The sequence below is a fragment of the Mus pahari genome, chromosome 4 (genome assembly GCF_900095145.1).
Source record: "Mus pahari chromosome 4, PAHARI_EIJ_v1.1, whole genome shotgun sequence".
Lineage (NCBI taxonomy): Eukaryota > Metazoa > Chordata > Mammalia > Rodentia > Muridae > Mus > Mus pahari.
In genome coordinates, this window is record NC_034593.1 from 118,856,584 (window position 1) to 118,871,474 (window position 14,891).

The window sequence follows — 14,891 nt, forward strand, 5'->3', positions numbered from 1 at the left end:
GTCAGAGTTGTTCTGGTTCGTATTCACGTAGGGCCATGACGAGTAAGCACCCAGGAGGCATCAGAGCTGGTGTCCAGTGATGCTGGGGCTGTAGGCCTGGCTCAGGAAAGGTTCTTGTTGTGGCCACAGACTATGTTTGGGTACTGGGCTCTCACTGTGAAACAGAAAGCTAGACCGTGCTCTCCCGAATAGCTCTGGGCTGCCGGTGTGCTCACAGTGGTGGGGTAGGCTTGGTGAAGAAATGGTTTGAACGGAGAAGCGTGGGTGGGGATACTGCAATGTCAAGTACGTATTTCTTCACAAGAGTTAGTCTAAACCTTTGCAATCTACAAGAACACTCTAGTCTTTCTAGGTTGGGAATCCAGTGGTGACATATTTCCTAGAATGGTCCCTGTCCAAGGAGTTTCTTTAGATTCTTGGTAAATTTCCTGCTGGTTGTTGGCAGAAGGACACAGTTCCCCATGGCTGGGCCTATTTATAGGGCTACTCAAGTGTTTTCAATATGGCTGGCTTCTCCCAGGAAGATATTTGAAAATCCCTTTAAAGCCATTGTTAGTGAGTTTAGTGGGGGCATTTCCACTTCTTGGCTGTTCAGGATGCTAAAGTTGGAGAATCATTTCAGTTAGGGATTTGAGGCCAGCCTGGCCAATATGATTATATTCCTCTGTCCAGTAAGCAAATGAGAAAAAAATACCTGAAAACCACCTCAGAGAAATTAATTGGACATCAAGGTACTGGCTAGACAGAAACCTCTAAGACAGCTGCAGCAGGGGTGTGTCCGATAGAATGATGTTGTCTCCACTGAGAAATTAAGTAGAAAATGTCCACAAAGGAATCTCGGAGACTGGAGGCTGGGAATCAATAGCTGGCTTTTTACAACAGTGGTCCTCAACCTGTGGGTCGAGACCCCACTGACAAACCTCTATAAAATATTTACAGTATATAAAATATTTACATTACTATTCCTACCTGCAGCAAAGCTGCAGTTATAACTAGAGATGAAAATAACTTTTAAAAAATATTTATTTGCTTATTTTATGTATATGAGTACACTGTAGCTGTACAGATGGTTGTGAGCCTTCATGTGGTTGTTGGGAATTGAATTTAGGACCTCTGCTCACTCCAGTCAACTCCACTTGCTCAGTCCCTGCTCGCCCAAAGATTTATTTATTATTATACACTGTAGCTGTCTTCAGAAGTACCAGAAGAGGGTGTCAGATCTCTTTACGGGTGGTTGCTGGGATTTGAACTCAGGACCTTCAGAAGAGCAGTCAGTGCTCTTACCCGCTGAGCCATCTCACCAGTCCTGAGATGAAAATAACTTTTATAGTTGGATGTCACAACATGAGCAACTATATTAAAGGGTCTTAGCGTTCGGAACGTTGAGAACCACTTCTTTATAGGGTCTTGTTTGTTTGTTTGTTTTGTTTTAAATGTATATAAGTGTTCTAGCTGCACACCAGAAGAGGGCATCAGAAATCATGACAGTTGGTTGTGAGTCACCATGTGGGTGCTGGGAATTGAAGTCAGGACCTCTGGAAGAAGAAGTCAATGCTCTTAACCACTGAGCCATCTCTCCAGCCTGCCCTGCAGGGTCTTACCTCAGTAATATTGACTGGCCTCAAATCCGTGGTCTCTCTGCCCCAGCCACCCATGTCCTGGGTGTAGGATTACGTATGTATACCACTATGCCCGGCAAAAATCTATATCTTTAAAGCTTCTAAGACAATTATGAGTTCAGAAACCCCAGTCTGAGTTCCAACTTCTCAACTGTAGGTCATACCCTGAGGTGAGGCTCCTGATGTTATAGGCAACTGGTTAAAAAAAAAAAAAAAAAAAAAGGTTTCTGAATTCTAGACCCAAACTTAATTAGAAATCAAGCATGGTGCCAGGGTGCTCCTGGTGGCAGTCACCCATGCCATGTTGCCAGACACATAATGTGTCCTCTTTGCACACCATAAGACATGCAGAGCTGACAAATGCTCACCAAAGACTGCCTCAGCTCAGTTCCCTGACCATTGTGTGCTGGGAATTGTAGTGTTTTCACTGAATACACAGTTGTCTGCCCTTAAGGAAACATAATGGTTTAATTATGAAAACCAACCCTTTTGATATTTTCTTACCATCATTCCTGAGCACATTAGTATTGATTTAGGATATCTTTGGATTGCACTGTATTGGAATGTTTGGGTTTTTGAGAATTGCCATGTGTTTTGTTGCTGGGGGTTTCACAAACAAGTCATTCAACAAATTTTGGCTTTGAATTTGGACAGTATTTCTAACAATTTCTGAAATGGCCCCAAATAGACTTCTGACATTTATGCGCAGTGGTATTCTCAACATTAAATACTGTAAAAACAAAAATATAAACCAGCTTTGAAAAGGCTGAAGGATGGGCTGGAGAGATGGCTCAGTGGTTAAGAGCACTGACTGCTCTTCCAAAGGTCCTGAGTTCAAATCCCAGCAACCACATGGTGGCTCACAACCATCTGTAATGAAATCTGCTGCCCTCTTCTGGAGTGTCTGAAGACAGCAACAGTGTACTTACATATAATAAATAAATATTTAAAAAAAAAAAAAGAAAAGGCTGAAGATGCATTATCAAATAAATACTCAAGCAAATTGAGTTATTTTCATAAAACTAAATAAGCACATGCATCTTTTGCTTTTTGTCTTTATGGTAAAAATGTAGGTATACCACAGGATTTTTTGTTAATTTTGTTATTTTTTTACTTAATGTTTGTGTGAGTGAGCAAGTGAGACAGACAGACAGACAGACAGACAGACAGACAGGGGTTCTGGGCATGGAATTCAGGCTATCAGGTTTGATTATTATCTTAGCTACTGTTCTATTATTGCTGTGAAGAGACACTGTTTAGTTAGGGTTTACTGCTATGAAGATACACCATGACCAAAGCAATTCCTCCGATAAAGGCAAACATGTAACTGGGGTTGGCTTACAGGTTCAGAGATTCAGTACATTATCATCATGGTGAGAAGCATGGCATTGTGCAGGGAGACTTGGTGCTGGAGGTTCTTGATCTAAAGGCAGCCAGAAAGAGACTGTCTTCCACACTGGGTGGAGTCTGAGCATAAGGGGTTTCAAAGCCCACCTACACAATGACATGCTTCCCCATCAAGGCCACACCTCCTAATAGTGCCACACCATGTGGCCAAGTATTTAAACACATGAGTCTGTGGGGGCCATGACTATTCAGATCATTATGTTCCACTCCTTGGTTCCCCAGGAGGCTTGTAGCCATAATGTAATGCAAAATGCATTAGTCAAACTTCAAAAGTCCCCATAGTCTATCTCAATTTCAGCAACATTTAAAAGTTCAAAGTTCAATATCTCTTCTAAGATTCATTCAGTCTCCTAACCGTAATTCCCCATGAAATAAAAATCAAAACACAGATCACATACTTCCAGCATCACAGGCTATACATTTCTATTCCAAAACATCATAGTGATAAAATATTGGACCAAAGAAAGGCCACAGCAGCTGGGGAATCTCCAAAGCACACGTCCATGTCTGATGTCCAACTCCTTTCAGCTTTGTTGACTGCTGCACGCTTCTATCTCTTGGACTGGCTCCACTCCCTGTTAGCAGCTTTCCTCAGCAGGTATCGAAACATCTCTAACATCTTGGGGTCTCCAAGGCAACTTCAGTTTCACAGCTTCCTGTTCCATTGTCTACACATGATCTTCCGGGCTCCTCCAAAGGGCTTGGGTCACTTCCATAGTTCTCCTGTCTGTAGCATTCTAGGCTCTGGCTGACTCCACTCCTGCCGCTGCTGTTCTTGGTGGTCACCTCATGGTACTGACATCTCCAATACACTGAGGTCTTCCACTCCAACAAGGCTTCACCAATAGCCTCTCATAGGCTTTCTTCACGGTGCCAAGCCTCAACTTCTTTGCACGACCCCTTTAGTCTTGAGCTGACAACTGCAACTGAGGCTGGACCTTTAGCAGTGATTCTCCCTGGCCTCTCACAGTGCTTACCCTCAGCTGCTCTCCATGACCCCTTCATGCCTTCAAAACCTACTGGGTGATTCTTACACATTACCAAGTCCAGCTGCCAGCACAAGGTACAACCTTGGCTATCTCTGGAACACAGCTTCCTTGTGCTCTCAGAAAACACTTCCCAGAAGATGTCACCTCAGTGATGCTGGTCTCTTCTTAATCACCGCTAATTTCTTAGGTCCAGCTAACCAGCATCAATTGTCCCAGTAACCCTTTCCATTCTTGACCCTAAACCCAGAGCCATGTGGCTGAAGCTGCCAAGTTCTGCTGTTGGGCCTGAAACCTGGCCTCCTTGTTCCATTACATCTTCAGCCATTTTCTGTTTTCCATGATTTCCTTTAATGCCTAAGCTTGGCTGTCCTAGAGCTTGCTCTGTAATCTGACCTTGACCTCAGGAATCTGCATGCCACTGTCTCCTGACTGCTAGGATTAAAAGCATGTACCTACCTGTACCAAAACTTTTCTTTACCTGGAACATGCTCTCTACCAGGCTGGTCTTGAGCTCAGAGATCTACTTGCCTCTGTCTCCTGGGATAAAAGGCATGTACCTCCACCACACCTGGACCTAAGCTTTTCTTTAATTCCTTTTCACAAAATCTTTATAAATTCTGGATGGTGGTGGTGGGGTTTATAGGGGACTTTCGGGATAGCATTTGAAATGTAACTGAAGTAAATACCTAATTAAAAATGGAAAAAAAATTCTGGATGGTAGCTCATTCTAGATATAATCAACTTGACCATTGAGAATAGCCGTCACAATTCATCCCTTGTCAATTTGACATAAAATCATATTTCCTTATGTCCAAATGACAAAAATAGCCATCATAATAATACCTAACATTAAATAACTATCCTTTGTTCAATTGCAAGTGCATAAACAATAAGTAAGCTTAGCTAGTTGGGATCTTGCCTGGAGGTCATCTCTCCCTTAATCTATTTATTTCCTTGAATGCAAGATTTAACTTCATTCCACTTCCTGGTTGGTGTCCCTTTAATTGTTGAACCATATATTTTTTATGTTTTCTTTTCCTCAGTTGCTATGCTTGATCAAACCACTCTTCAGGAGAGTGAGCCATAGGACAGAGTCCATGCTAGGCTTTTTAGAGACTTCATTTCTCAATGCCATTAATCTGAATCTCTTCACCTTAGCCCCAAGCAGAATCTTTAGACAAGGGCAAAAAGCAGCCACATTCTTCACCAAAATTTAACAAGAAAAATCTCTAGGCAATATACTAAAATTCTTCTACTCTGACACTTCTTGAGCCAGGTACCCAAAGTTGAAATCGCTGTCTTCCATGTTCCTACTAGTCTGACCCATTACACATCACTCCAAGCATCCATTGCTTTACGAATCCAAAGCTGAAAAATGCACATTCCTCCAAACAAAAGCATGGTCAGTCCTAGCTCAGCAATACCCAAGTCGCTGGTACCAACTTCTATTAGGGTTTTATTGCTGTGTAGGGACAATATGGCCAAGGCAACTATTACAAAGGAAAGCATTTAATTGGAGCTGCCTTATGGTTTCAAAGGTTTAGTCCACTATTAAGGCATGAAGCATGTCAATATTCAGGCAGGCATGGTGCTGGAGGAGTCAAGAGTTCTACATCTTGATCCAAAGGCAGCCAGGTGGAGACTAGCTTCTATACTGGGAAGAGCCTGAGCTTAGGAAGCCTCAAAGCCCAGCCTCCCCAATGGCATACTTCCTCTAACAAGTCCACACCTCCTAATACTGCCACTCCCTATGACCAAGCTTTCAAACAGGTGCATCTTTGGGGCCAAACTTATTCAAACCATCATAGACACTACGATCAAGGAAACTTGATTACAAAAGAAAGTGTTTTTATTGGGGTCTTACTTACAGTTTCAGAAGTTTAGTCCATGTAGTTATGACAAGGAACATGGCAGCATGCAGGCAGATGCTTGAATAGTAGTTGAGAGCTACATCCTGATCCACAGGCAAGAGAGAGAGTGAGAGACAGAGACAGAGACAGAGAGAAGGAGAGAGACAGAGAGAGGGAGAGAGAGAGAGAGAGAGAGAGAGAGAGAGAGAGAGAGAGAGGGAGAGAGAGAGGAGAGAGAATATGAATATGACACTGGGCTTGGATTGGGTATTTGGAACCTTAAAACCTACCTCCACTGACATACTTCCTTCAACAAAGTCAATCCCCTAATTCTTATCTTTTAAAATAGTGCCACTCCCTGGTAACTAAAGCATTCAAATATCTGAGCTTATGAGGGCCAGTCTTACTCACATCACCACACATGGTAGTGTTTTTTTCCCCCTACAAGGCCATTTTGCTGGCCCAATTATTGCTTTAAATAAAAATGTAAGCTTTATTTTTAGTAAATGTCTAATTTCTGTTATCTGTTTTATATATTTATATACCTGGGTTGCATAAAAATGTCTTGGGCAGAAAGGGGTTGTAAATGGCGAAAGTCTAAGGTGATACTTTGTAGAAATACAATTTAAGTTAAAAGAGCAATTCAGACGTATACACATTCAAAAAGTAAATAAAAGTGCACAAAGCCAATTTAAATAACATGTCCTTTGATCTAATGTCTAAAATGCTATTTTGACATTTGATCAATGTAAAATTATTCAGTAGATGTTTAGCTTTTCATCCTATATAATATGGATTCAGCATTTATATTATATGCAAAGCTCATTTCCCCTTGATGTAGCCAGTTTGAAGGGCTCAGCGGTCCTGCGTGCCTACAGATCGTCTAACTTACTGATCTATGCAGGTCTAAGTTCCACAAATAAAGAGACCTCTTCTCTTTCTTTCTCGGCTTGGTACACATGAATTCTCCCCACATATTTGTTAAATAGATTCATAATTTGCTGATATAAAATTAAAAGCCAGTCATACAATGAATATTTTGTCCATACATGGACATAGATTTATAAAAGATAACCTGTAAATTTTTAGAGTACTCCAAGAAAGAACAAACTCTTATATGCAACCCCTGTCTTCTGTGTAAGCTGACTGCTGACTGCCTGCTTGCCCCGCCCCTTCAGTTGTTTGTTTGGTTTTGTTTGTTTGTTTGTTTTTTGAGACAAGATAGTTCACCTAGCCCTTCACCTGCAATCCTGATCCTGAGTAGATGACATTGCCAGGTGCCCCCCCAACCCCAGACTTATGCACAAGTTAAATGTTTAAAGCAAAGCCTATACCCATCTTGAGCCCAATGCCCTGGCACTGTGTCCCACCCCCCTCAGTTCTGCCTTGAAGCTCTTGGTCAACCCTGGACTGATACATTCCTGGACATTAGTAGTTCCCCCCAGGAGGAGGTTTGGAACCCCTAATTAGCCACGTTACCAGATGCCAAACATGTGCCCCTTTTAAATATACATCCATTTCAAACTTTGTCCACTGTGGCCCAAGGAAGGAAGCTCCCCCACTGACTCTGGGGGATAGAATTTTTCAAAATGAGGTCAAGGATGGAAGGTTTGATACCAAAGTAAACACCCAGCGAAATCTAACTTCAAAACACACAGATGTTTAAAGATAATATCCAGAAGCTAATGGCTTGTCGGTCACACATCTGGAGGTCTGTTTCTGCTTGAAATGATTAACAGGATGGTTAATAGAAACGGGAGCACAATCCTTCAGAGAAGCCATGTAGGGACACCACACTAGAGTCAATATTTAAAACAATTCCATTACTTTTTTTTATTCACACAAGTACAGATACACACTTTTAGAAGAGTCCATTGTTCATTACCTTTTAAAATTTGAACCGTGGCAATGTTTTCATGACTTCACAATGAGCCACCTCATTAGTTTGAATTGGATGCAAAAATTTCATGGAAACATGCAGTCTTCTTAGAAATTATAAAGGTCATGTTAAACATGATCGGACAGTAAAATATAAAATGAAGAGGCATCATGTGAGCTGATGGCTAATGCCTTTGCTCGGAGGCCTGTGAAGGAAGAAAGAAACCTGGTGCAAAATTTGCTGATATTTACAGTCCTCCAATGAGGCATTTAACCCAACACAGGATGCCATCCACGGTGGAGCTCGCACTTTCTGGACAACCTAAAACATCTCCAGGAGCCCAGAGTTCTCTGGGGGAGCCGTTAGAACGCTTTGCCAAGAGCTCTAAGCTAACCAAGACACTCGGGGCTCTCAAAGCCATCAGCCAAGGATAATGTCCAGATCCAAGCAGAACAGCGGTCAAGGAGTCCTACACAAATAATGCAGCAAGCTTGCTCTCCATCGTGAGAGACTCAAGTCCTCAGGCAATGGGTCCCTGAAACTGGGGTTCAGATAGAACCACTGAGACTGTGCATGGCACCGACCGGAATGACGAGTAGCTGGTTATCAGCACAGACTCTCACTCATCTTGAGTGGGCAGGAATGGGAGGGATCTACTATGTGTTAGGGATCAAGAGAAAATATTAGGAATTCTTTGATGACAGCCTCCCAGAGAGTGCAAAGTGGTAGTTTCAACCTTGCAGATTTTTAGTCACAAAGGCCTCAAGACAAACATGTCTTCGTGCCACAATGCTGCAAAATTCACTTGAACTCTGAGATGCCATTCTCCATTGGAAGGTAAGGATCATGGACCTTAGCTCCTAGGATGAGTAGAAGATGCAACAAGATAACTCATGTCAAAGGCTTAGGGCAGGGTCTGGCACATACATCTCTACACAGTACCCAGCAACTGCTGTTATTATGTGAAGGGGAGCTAGAAAGGAAGACAGGCTTATCAAATTTAGATGGCTTTCCCACAAGTCTACTCACCCACCGATACATCAAAGCTAAGCGATGTATCCGTAGGAGGAAAAACATCGGCCCATCATTTAGGGGGAACAGCTTCCTGCTAACACAATGTTTTGCTTCAAAAACATGACTAAGATGAGAGCAGACATCAGATAGGGTGCTGGGAATTTGTTGCTCAGAGACAATAGCTTGCTCCCGTTCAGCTTGTTAAGTACAAGCAGTCAGAGCCCAGTCAGGAACTGAAGCTTATTTTCCATCCCCAGGGCATGGTAACCAACTGAGGCACCTGGTCATGAATCAGGGATCCGAGCTGCAACTGCAGCTCCGACCTTGGCCTCACTCTAGGGATGTGCCAGGGCTTCTCATTTCCTGTTCAGTTTTACATGGGTGATGATTGTTTACGGAGTAGCAGGAGATGCTTTTATTTTATTTTATTTTATTTTATTTTATTTTATTTTACTTAGTTTGAGCAACCAACTGTGGGTTTTGAGGTTCCCTTTCTTAAATAACAATAAAAGTAATAGTTGTGTTAATCCAAGTTACTCCCTCTGTATTTGTTGTGTGGCCACTGAAGGCAATGTCACCCCACTTAACACGGAGGGTATGTTGAAACAGCTCCCTGATGGTCTGGGATTTTCCATAGGATTGTGACTGGTGTCCCTGGTTTCATCATCTGGAGCAGCCATTTTCTGCAGTTTCTCTGTCTCTGCTGTCATGTGTGATTATGCTTGGTTGGCGACTTGTTTCTGGCCAGCTACTCCTCCGTTCAACTGTCCTGGGTGTTCCCAGTTTGGCTATAACCCTAGGGATCAGACTTCTGCAAGGCTTGCACTACTGATGGACAGCTGTAAAAATAGAGTTTCTTTGTTTTTCTTTTTTGTTTGTTTGTTTGTTTTTCTTGGTCCAGCATGTAATTTCAGCCAGCCCCAATGCCTGTCTTTCTAGTTAACAAGAGCCCAGAAGAAGGAGATAGTCCGATCTGTAAAACAGTTGTCCCACAAGAATGAGGACCCGAGTTCAATACCTAGCACTCGAATAACAATGCCAGGCTTGGTGGTTTGTCCTGTAATCCCCCAGCTAGGAAGGCGAAGACAGGAGAATCCTTGGGGCTCACTCCCAGCCAGTTTGGCCTAATTGGTGAGCTCCAGGTCAGTGAGAGACCCTGTCTCAAACAAGACGGCTGTCATTTCTGCAAGTGACCCTCGATGTTGTCCTCTGGCCTCCATAAACATGGATGCCATGCACATATGTACACACACACACACACACACACACACACACACACACACACACACACTGTCTCTCTGTCTCTCTCACACACAGTGAATGTTGTTTTCCTATGCCAAGAGTCAATTCCCTAGAGTCTTCCTAGCTAAAACGGGCTTTCCTGTCTCAGTCTAGAGTGGGCACAGGTGGTTTCTTAAAGGTCCATTTCTTTCTCACATCACAGAGCACAAGCTGCAGGCCATTCACATATCATTTTAATGTTCAAAACTAAACCTAAATTCATCTTGTGCCACCCATTGTAGCTAATTGTGTATGTACTCTAAATTCTGGAAAGGAAGTCATATCACCTTCATACATTTGTATTTATATTTATTAAATTATTCTCTATCCAGAAATTTGTTTCCTTTTAGTTAAATAGTTTGAATTTTTGGAAAAATAGAAAAAAAAACTATTTAAAGGACCATGGCAACCCCATTCGCCTTTAAATCCTGAATGAGGTGCAGTACGGTGAGTGGCACTGTGTGCTTGGCACCCAGCCACAAAGTCTTGTGCTTCAGGAGGACTCACTCCCACTTGTAGACCTCAGTGTTCCAGAGATAATGGCATCTTGGTCCTGAAGTTGTCACACAGGACCTGGGCTAGCTCAATTGTGGCAGGGTTGCTTTTGGTCACACTATTGGCTCAAAAGTGTGCAGGTGATACCAAGTGATGTTAGTCATGGTGAATCTCAACGTCAGGGGAAGAGACGGGACAATGGTACTTACTCTTGCCTGGATGCTACTTGCAACATCATGGGGCCAGTCTGGGATGATGCAAGAACCATAGAGAATGGGGACGGGGTGGGGGGAGAATAGCAGGAGACTGCTTCCAGGTGTGACATGGAACCTGTTGGAAGCCTAGAAGAAGCTGGCCCCAATTATATACTTTTCAATTACCTGAGCCAAAGCAGTTGCTTTATTATTAACCAGTTCTGAGCTCTCTTTATTTTTATATGGAACCAAATGCACCCATACCGATGTATTGTAAGCGTGCCCATCCCATAGTAACAACTCAATAAGTGATTGTTGCATGATTGAACAGCCTACACTACATGGAAACTTCAATAAAGACTGCCTTCGGCTTGCCTACACTGCAGTAGTAATTAAGCTAAATACTATGGTGTCAAAACTAGAGAAAGCGATCAATTTATAGGATTATTCAGAAGAGATTTGGTGAATCTTGATTGAATATATCTTCTGAAGTCCCTCTAGAGAGGAAGTCTTGGTGGCTTCCCAACCCAGAAGCGTATTCTAGAATGGAGCTATAACTGCTCTAGTGCTCCTACCAGTGCCTAGGGACGTCCTAACCAGAAGTGTATGATAGACCGGAACTAACTGCCCTACTGCTCCTACCGGTGGCCGTTACCTGGGCTGCGATGCTCCCCACCACCTCCAGGTTGCTTCCAGGCACAGCGGCTCTCACCTTCCAACACATCGCCTGTTTTCATCTCTGCATTTTGCTTTCCACACAGCTGGGTGGAAACTCCGTTGGGTTGAGAGTGCCGACCTGTTACTTGTAGCCTCGGCAACCTGGGCAGTACCTGCCACATAAGTGAGAACCTGGGAAATATTTCACTGAGGAAGTCGTAACCCTCCCTAGCGATCAGCAACCTAGAGGTAGGTGCGCAAAAGAGAGAGGTCGGGGGTCTTCTCCTTGAGGCCGTTGAATGAGTCTCCTGCGGCCCCGTTGACAGCCTAGACTCTGGTGCTGGAAGCCCGGCTTTGCCAGCGATGAGATGGGAAGCATCAATTTCGTTTTGTTTACAAATCACGGAGAGCACATTTGATCAGTGTATCTTTTATCCATACTTTAGTGATTCACATCTCTGCAGGGCATCGACTTGAGGCTTAAAAAGAAAAGCCGAAGGGCTAATGGAACAAACACCCTAGGCCAGAAAACCAGCCTTTGCATCGTGCTGGAGGAGCAGGATAATTTCTTTTGAAAAAGTTCAGCTGTTTTTCAAAAATAATTAAGTGTATTAGCAAATTTCTATAAGGATTTTTTTTTTAGTGTGTGCATGTGTTTCTGTGTATTGAGATACATATTAATGTGTATGTATTGTTCTGTGGGTATAAGCCCAAGGTTGGCATCAGGAATTTTAGTTTGTTGCTATCTATCTTACGTTTTTGAAACCCAGTCTCTTAATCAAAGCCAGAGCTTCTAATAAGTCCAATCTGCCTTCTTAGCTGGGATCCCCTGTCGCTGCCTTCTAAGTGCTGGGATTACAGGTGGCCACCTTCCCCTCCCCCACCAGCTTCTACGTGGGCCCTGGAGATCTAAATGCTGACAAGTGACACCCTTGCAGGTCCGGGATTTTCTGTTTAGTCATAGGCGGCATTTTGTCCAGAATCACATAGAACAGTTAAGAACAGAGTGATCGGAGAGATGGCTGAGCAGTTAAGAACACTGCTGCTCTTGCAGAGGACCTTAATTTGGTTCTTTTGTATCCATGTAAGATAGCTTAAAACAGCCTGGAACTCTAGCTCAGGGGATCTAATGTCCTCTTCTGGCTTTTTGGGCACCTGTACACATATGGCATATGTGACACACATATACACGTGAGTTAAACAAATCTAAACCAGTTAAGCACCAGCCTAAATATGGCTATATAAGTTGTTAGATCAGTTTTAACTTAGTTTCACAATAAATTTCTGAGAGATTTATGGATTTTCAGACTCATCAAAGATCCATTTCATAGTATCATAGCCTTTCTTACTTACTACATTTTGTTCAGGAAAAATGTATGCTTTTCCCAAGTGAGTGGCTTTCTGTAGACATGAATGTACCTTTGAAAGAGTTAGGGAAAAGGTAATGGCCCAAAGTGAACAAAATGAGAAAGCCACGTGACACAAGTCTAGGACACGAGGCAAGCAGAGGTGACTTCTGAGCCACGGAGTAGCTCACGGATGACTGGTCATGCATTGGTGGTCATGAATTCCTTTTGCTTTGAGCTCTAAGTACCAGATCAAGCTAGAAGCTGTGCAGGATCTGATGAAATGGAAAAGATGACTCTTTCATTAAGCACTGATAAACACTTAATTGTGTGTTATGACTTACTGAAAGCAAGTTAGCATTATTTAAAATAAACTCAGAGGGTGAGTACAGGCAGTGTGTTCCAAAGGGTCAGGTATTGCGTGGCAGGAGCAGAGATATTCCGCAGCACAGACACAAAGAGTTTGGACAGATTAATGTTGATTTCTTTTATAACAAACAAACTGACTCTTAAAGATACTTTATATAGATATAGATATAGATATAGATATAGATATAGATATAGATATAGATATAGATATAGATATAGATATAGATATATGCATACACACACACAAAGTACAGGACAAAGAGATATAAGCAAGAAGACTATATAGCATAATGCTTAATTATCCATAGGAATACATATATTTTTTATTACCTTAAGAGGATTTCAGGAGCACTGGGGTATAGAAGACAGAATAGGTAGGACAGTGGCCGGCAAAGAATCAGCTCAGCTACATGGTTATAGCCATCTGTTGTTTCTGACTGGCCTGACACACTAAAATTGATTGGTTGATTAATGATTGATTGATTGAGTGAGTGAGTGAGACAGGGTCTCACTATGTAGTTCTGGCTGTCCTGGAACTCACTATGTAGACCAGGCTGACCTCAAACTCACAGAGATCCATCTGCCTCTGCCTGAAGAGTGCTGGGATTAGAGATGTATACCACAACATCCAGCTTCCTACATTGAACTTCAACATATTTAACGTCTAATGACTTCGCCTCAGCTTGTTGTTCACTTCTGTTACTCGCTAGGTCCCATGGACCGAAGTTTCCCTACCTTGATTCTCTCCTTGTGTTTAGCGTTCAGCCTGCTTAAGTTTAAATGTACAAGATGGTGTGCTTTGAGAAGCCACTCGAAGCAAGATAAAGCCATGTCCTCAGAGCCGGGGCAACTTCAGCAGAAGGGAGGGACTCGGTAAGATGAAGTCCTTTGGAGCAATCTCCTAGCAGGAAGCAACAGCCAGCCTTCATTGCCTCTCTAAATGCGGACGTGTTTTTCAAGCAGGCTGCTCCGTGGACTTCTGACCTCTCCCCATTCTCTCCCCCAGTCACACCCTTCCACCCTGCAGCCACTGAACAAGAGCATGTGATCGGTTCAGGTGCACAAACTGTTCATGCGACAGTGCGAGGAATCGCAAAGTACAGGCAACATAGAGATTACGTGAGTTACAAGCACAAAGCCTCCTATTACTAAATTAGCTTGGCACAGGTTTAAAGCATTTAATTTTGCTCAGCAAACATTAAACAGTCCCTTCCTTGAGCTCCCCGTTTCCCTCCCCCAACTCTGAGCCTTTGTATTCACTATCCTGTCTTTATTCTTACAAAGATTTTTGTTGGTCTTTCACCAAAAGTCCATTTTCATTTCCTGGAATAACGAAAGCATATGCCATCCGGCAGACACATCAGCCCACTGAGCTTGAAAGCACCTCCTTTGTGTGGAAGACCTTCTAACCCCTGGCATTACCTTCTGGGGCATCTCATTGGTTAGGCTGTAGCAGGCTTATTTGCCTCTGCTGAACTTTGTCACAGTCTTGGTCACCTTGGTTCTCTACAGATCACTCTGATTTTCGTGTCCTATGTTCCCCTGAAAAGCCCCAGTGCATGTGTGCATTTCTTTTTTATTAGCCCTTCCCCTGAATGCGTCATTAACTGTAGCCCTGAGCTCTGTTCTGCCAAGCATGGCCCAACAACACCGGGTCTGATAGACAGTGACCTCCTCCCATCTCTTCCTCCCACCAGGAGGATTCTGGATCCCCTGAGACTTATGAGGAAGGAAGAGTTAAAAGAGCTTTGCTACAGAGTTCATAGGCGAGGGGCATAAAAATTGTCTAAT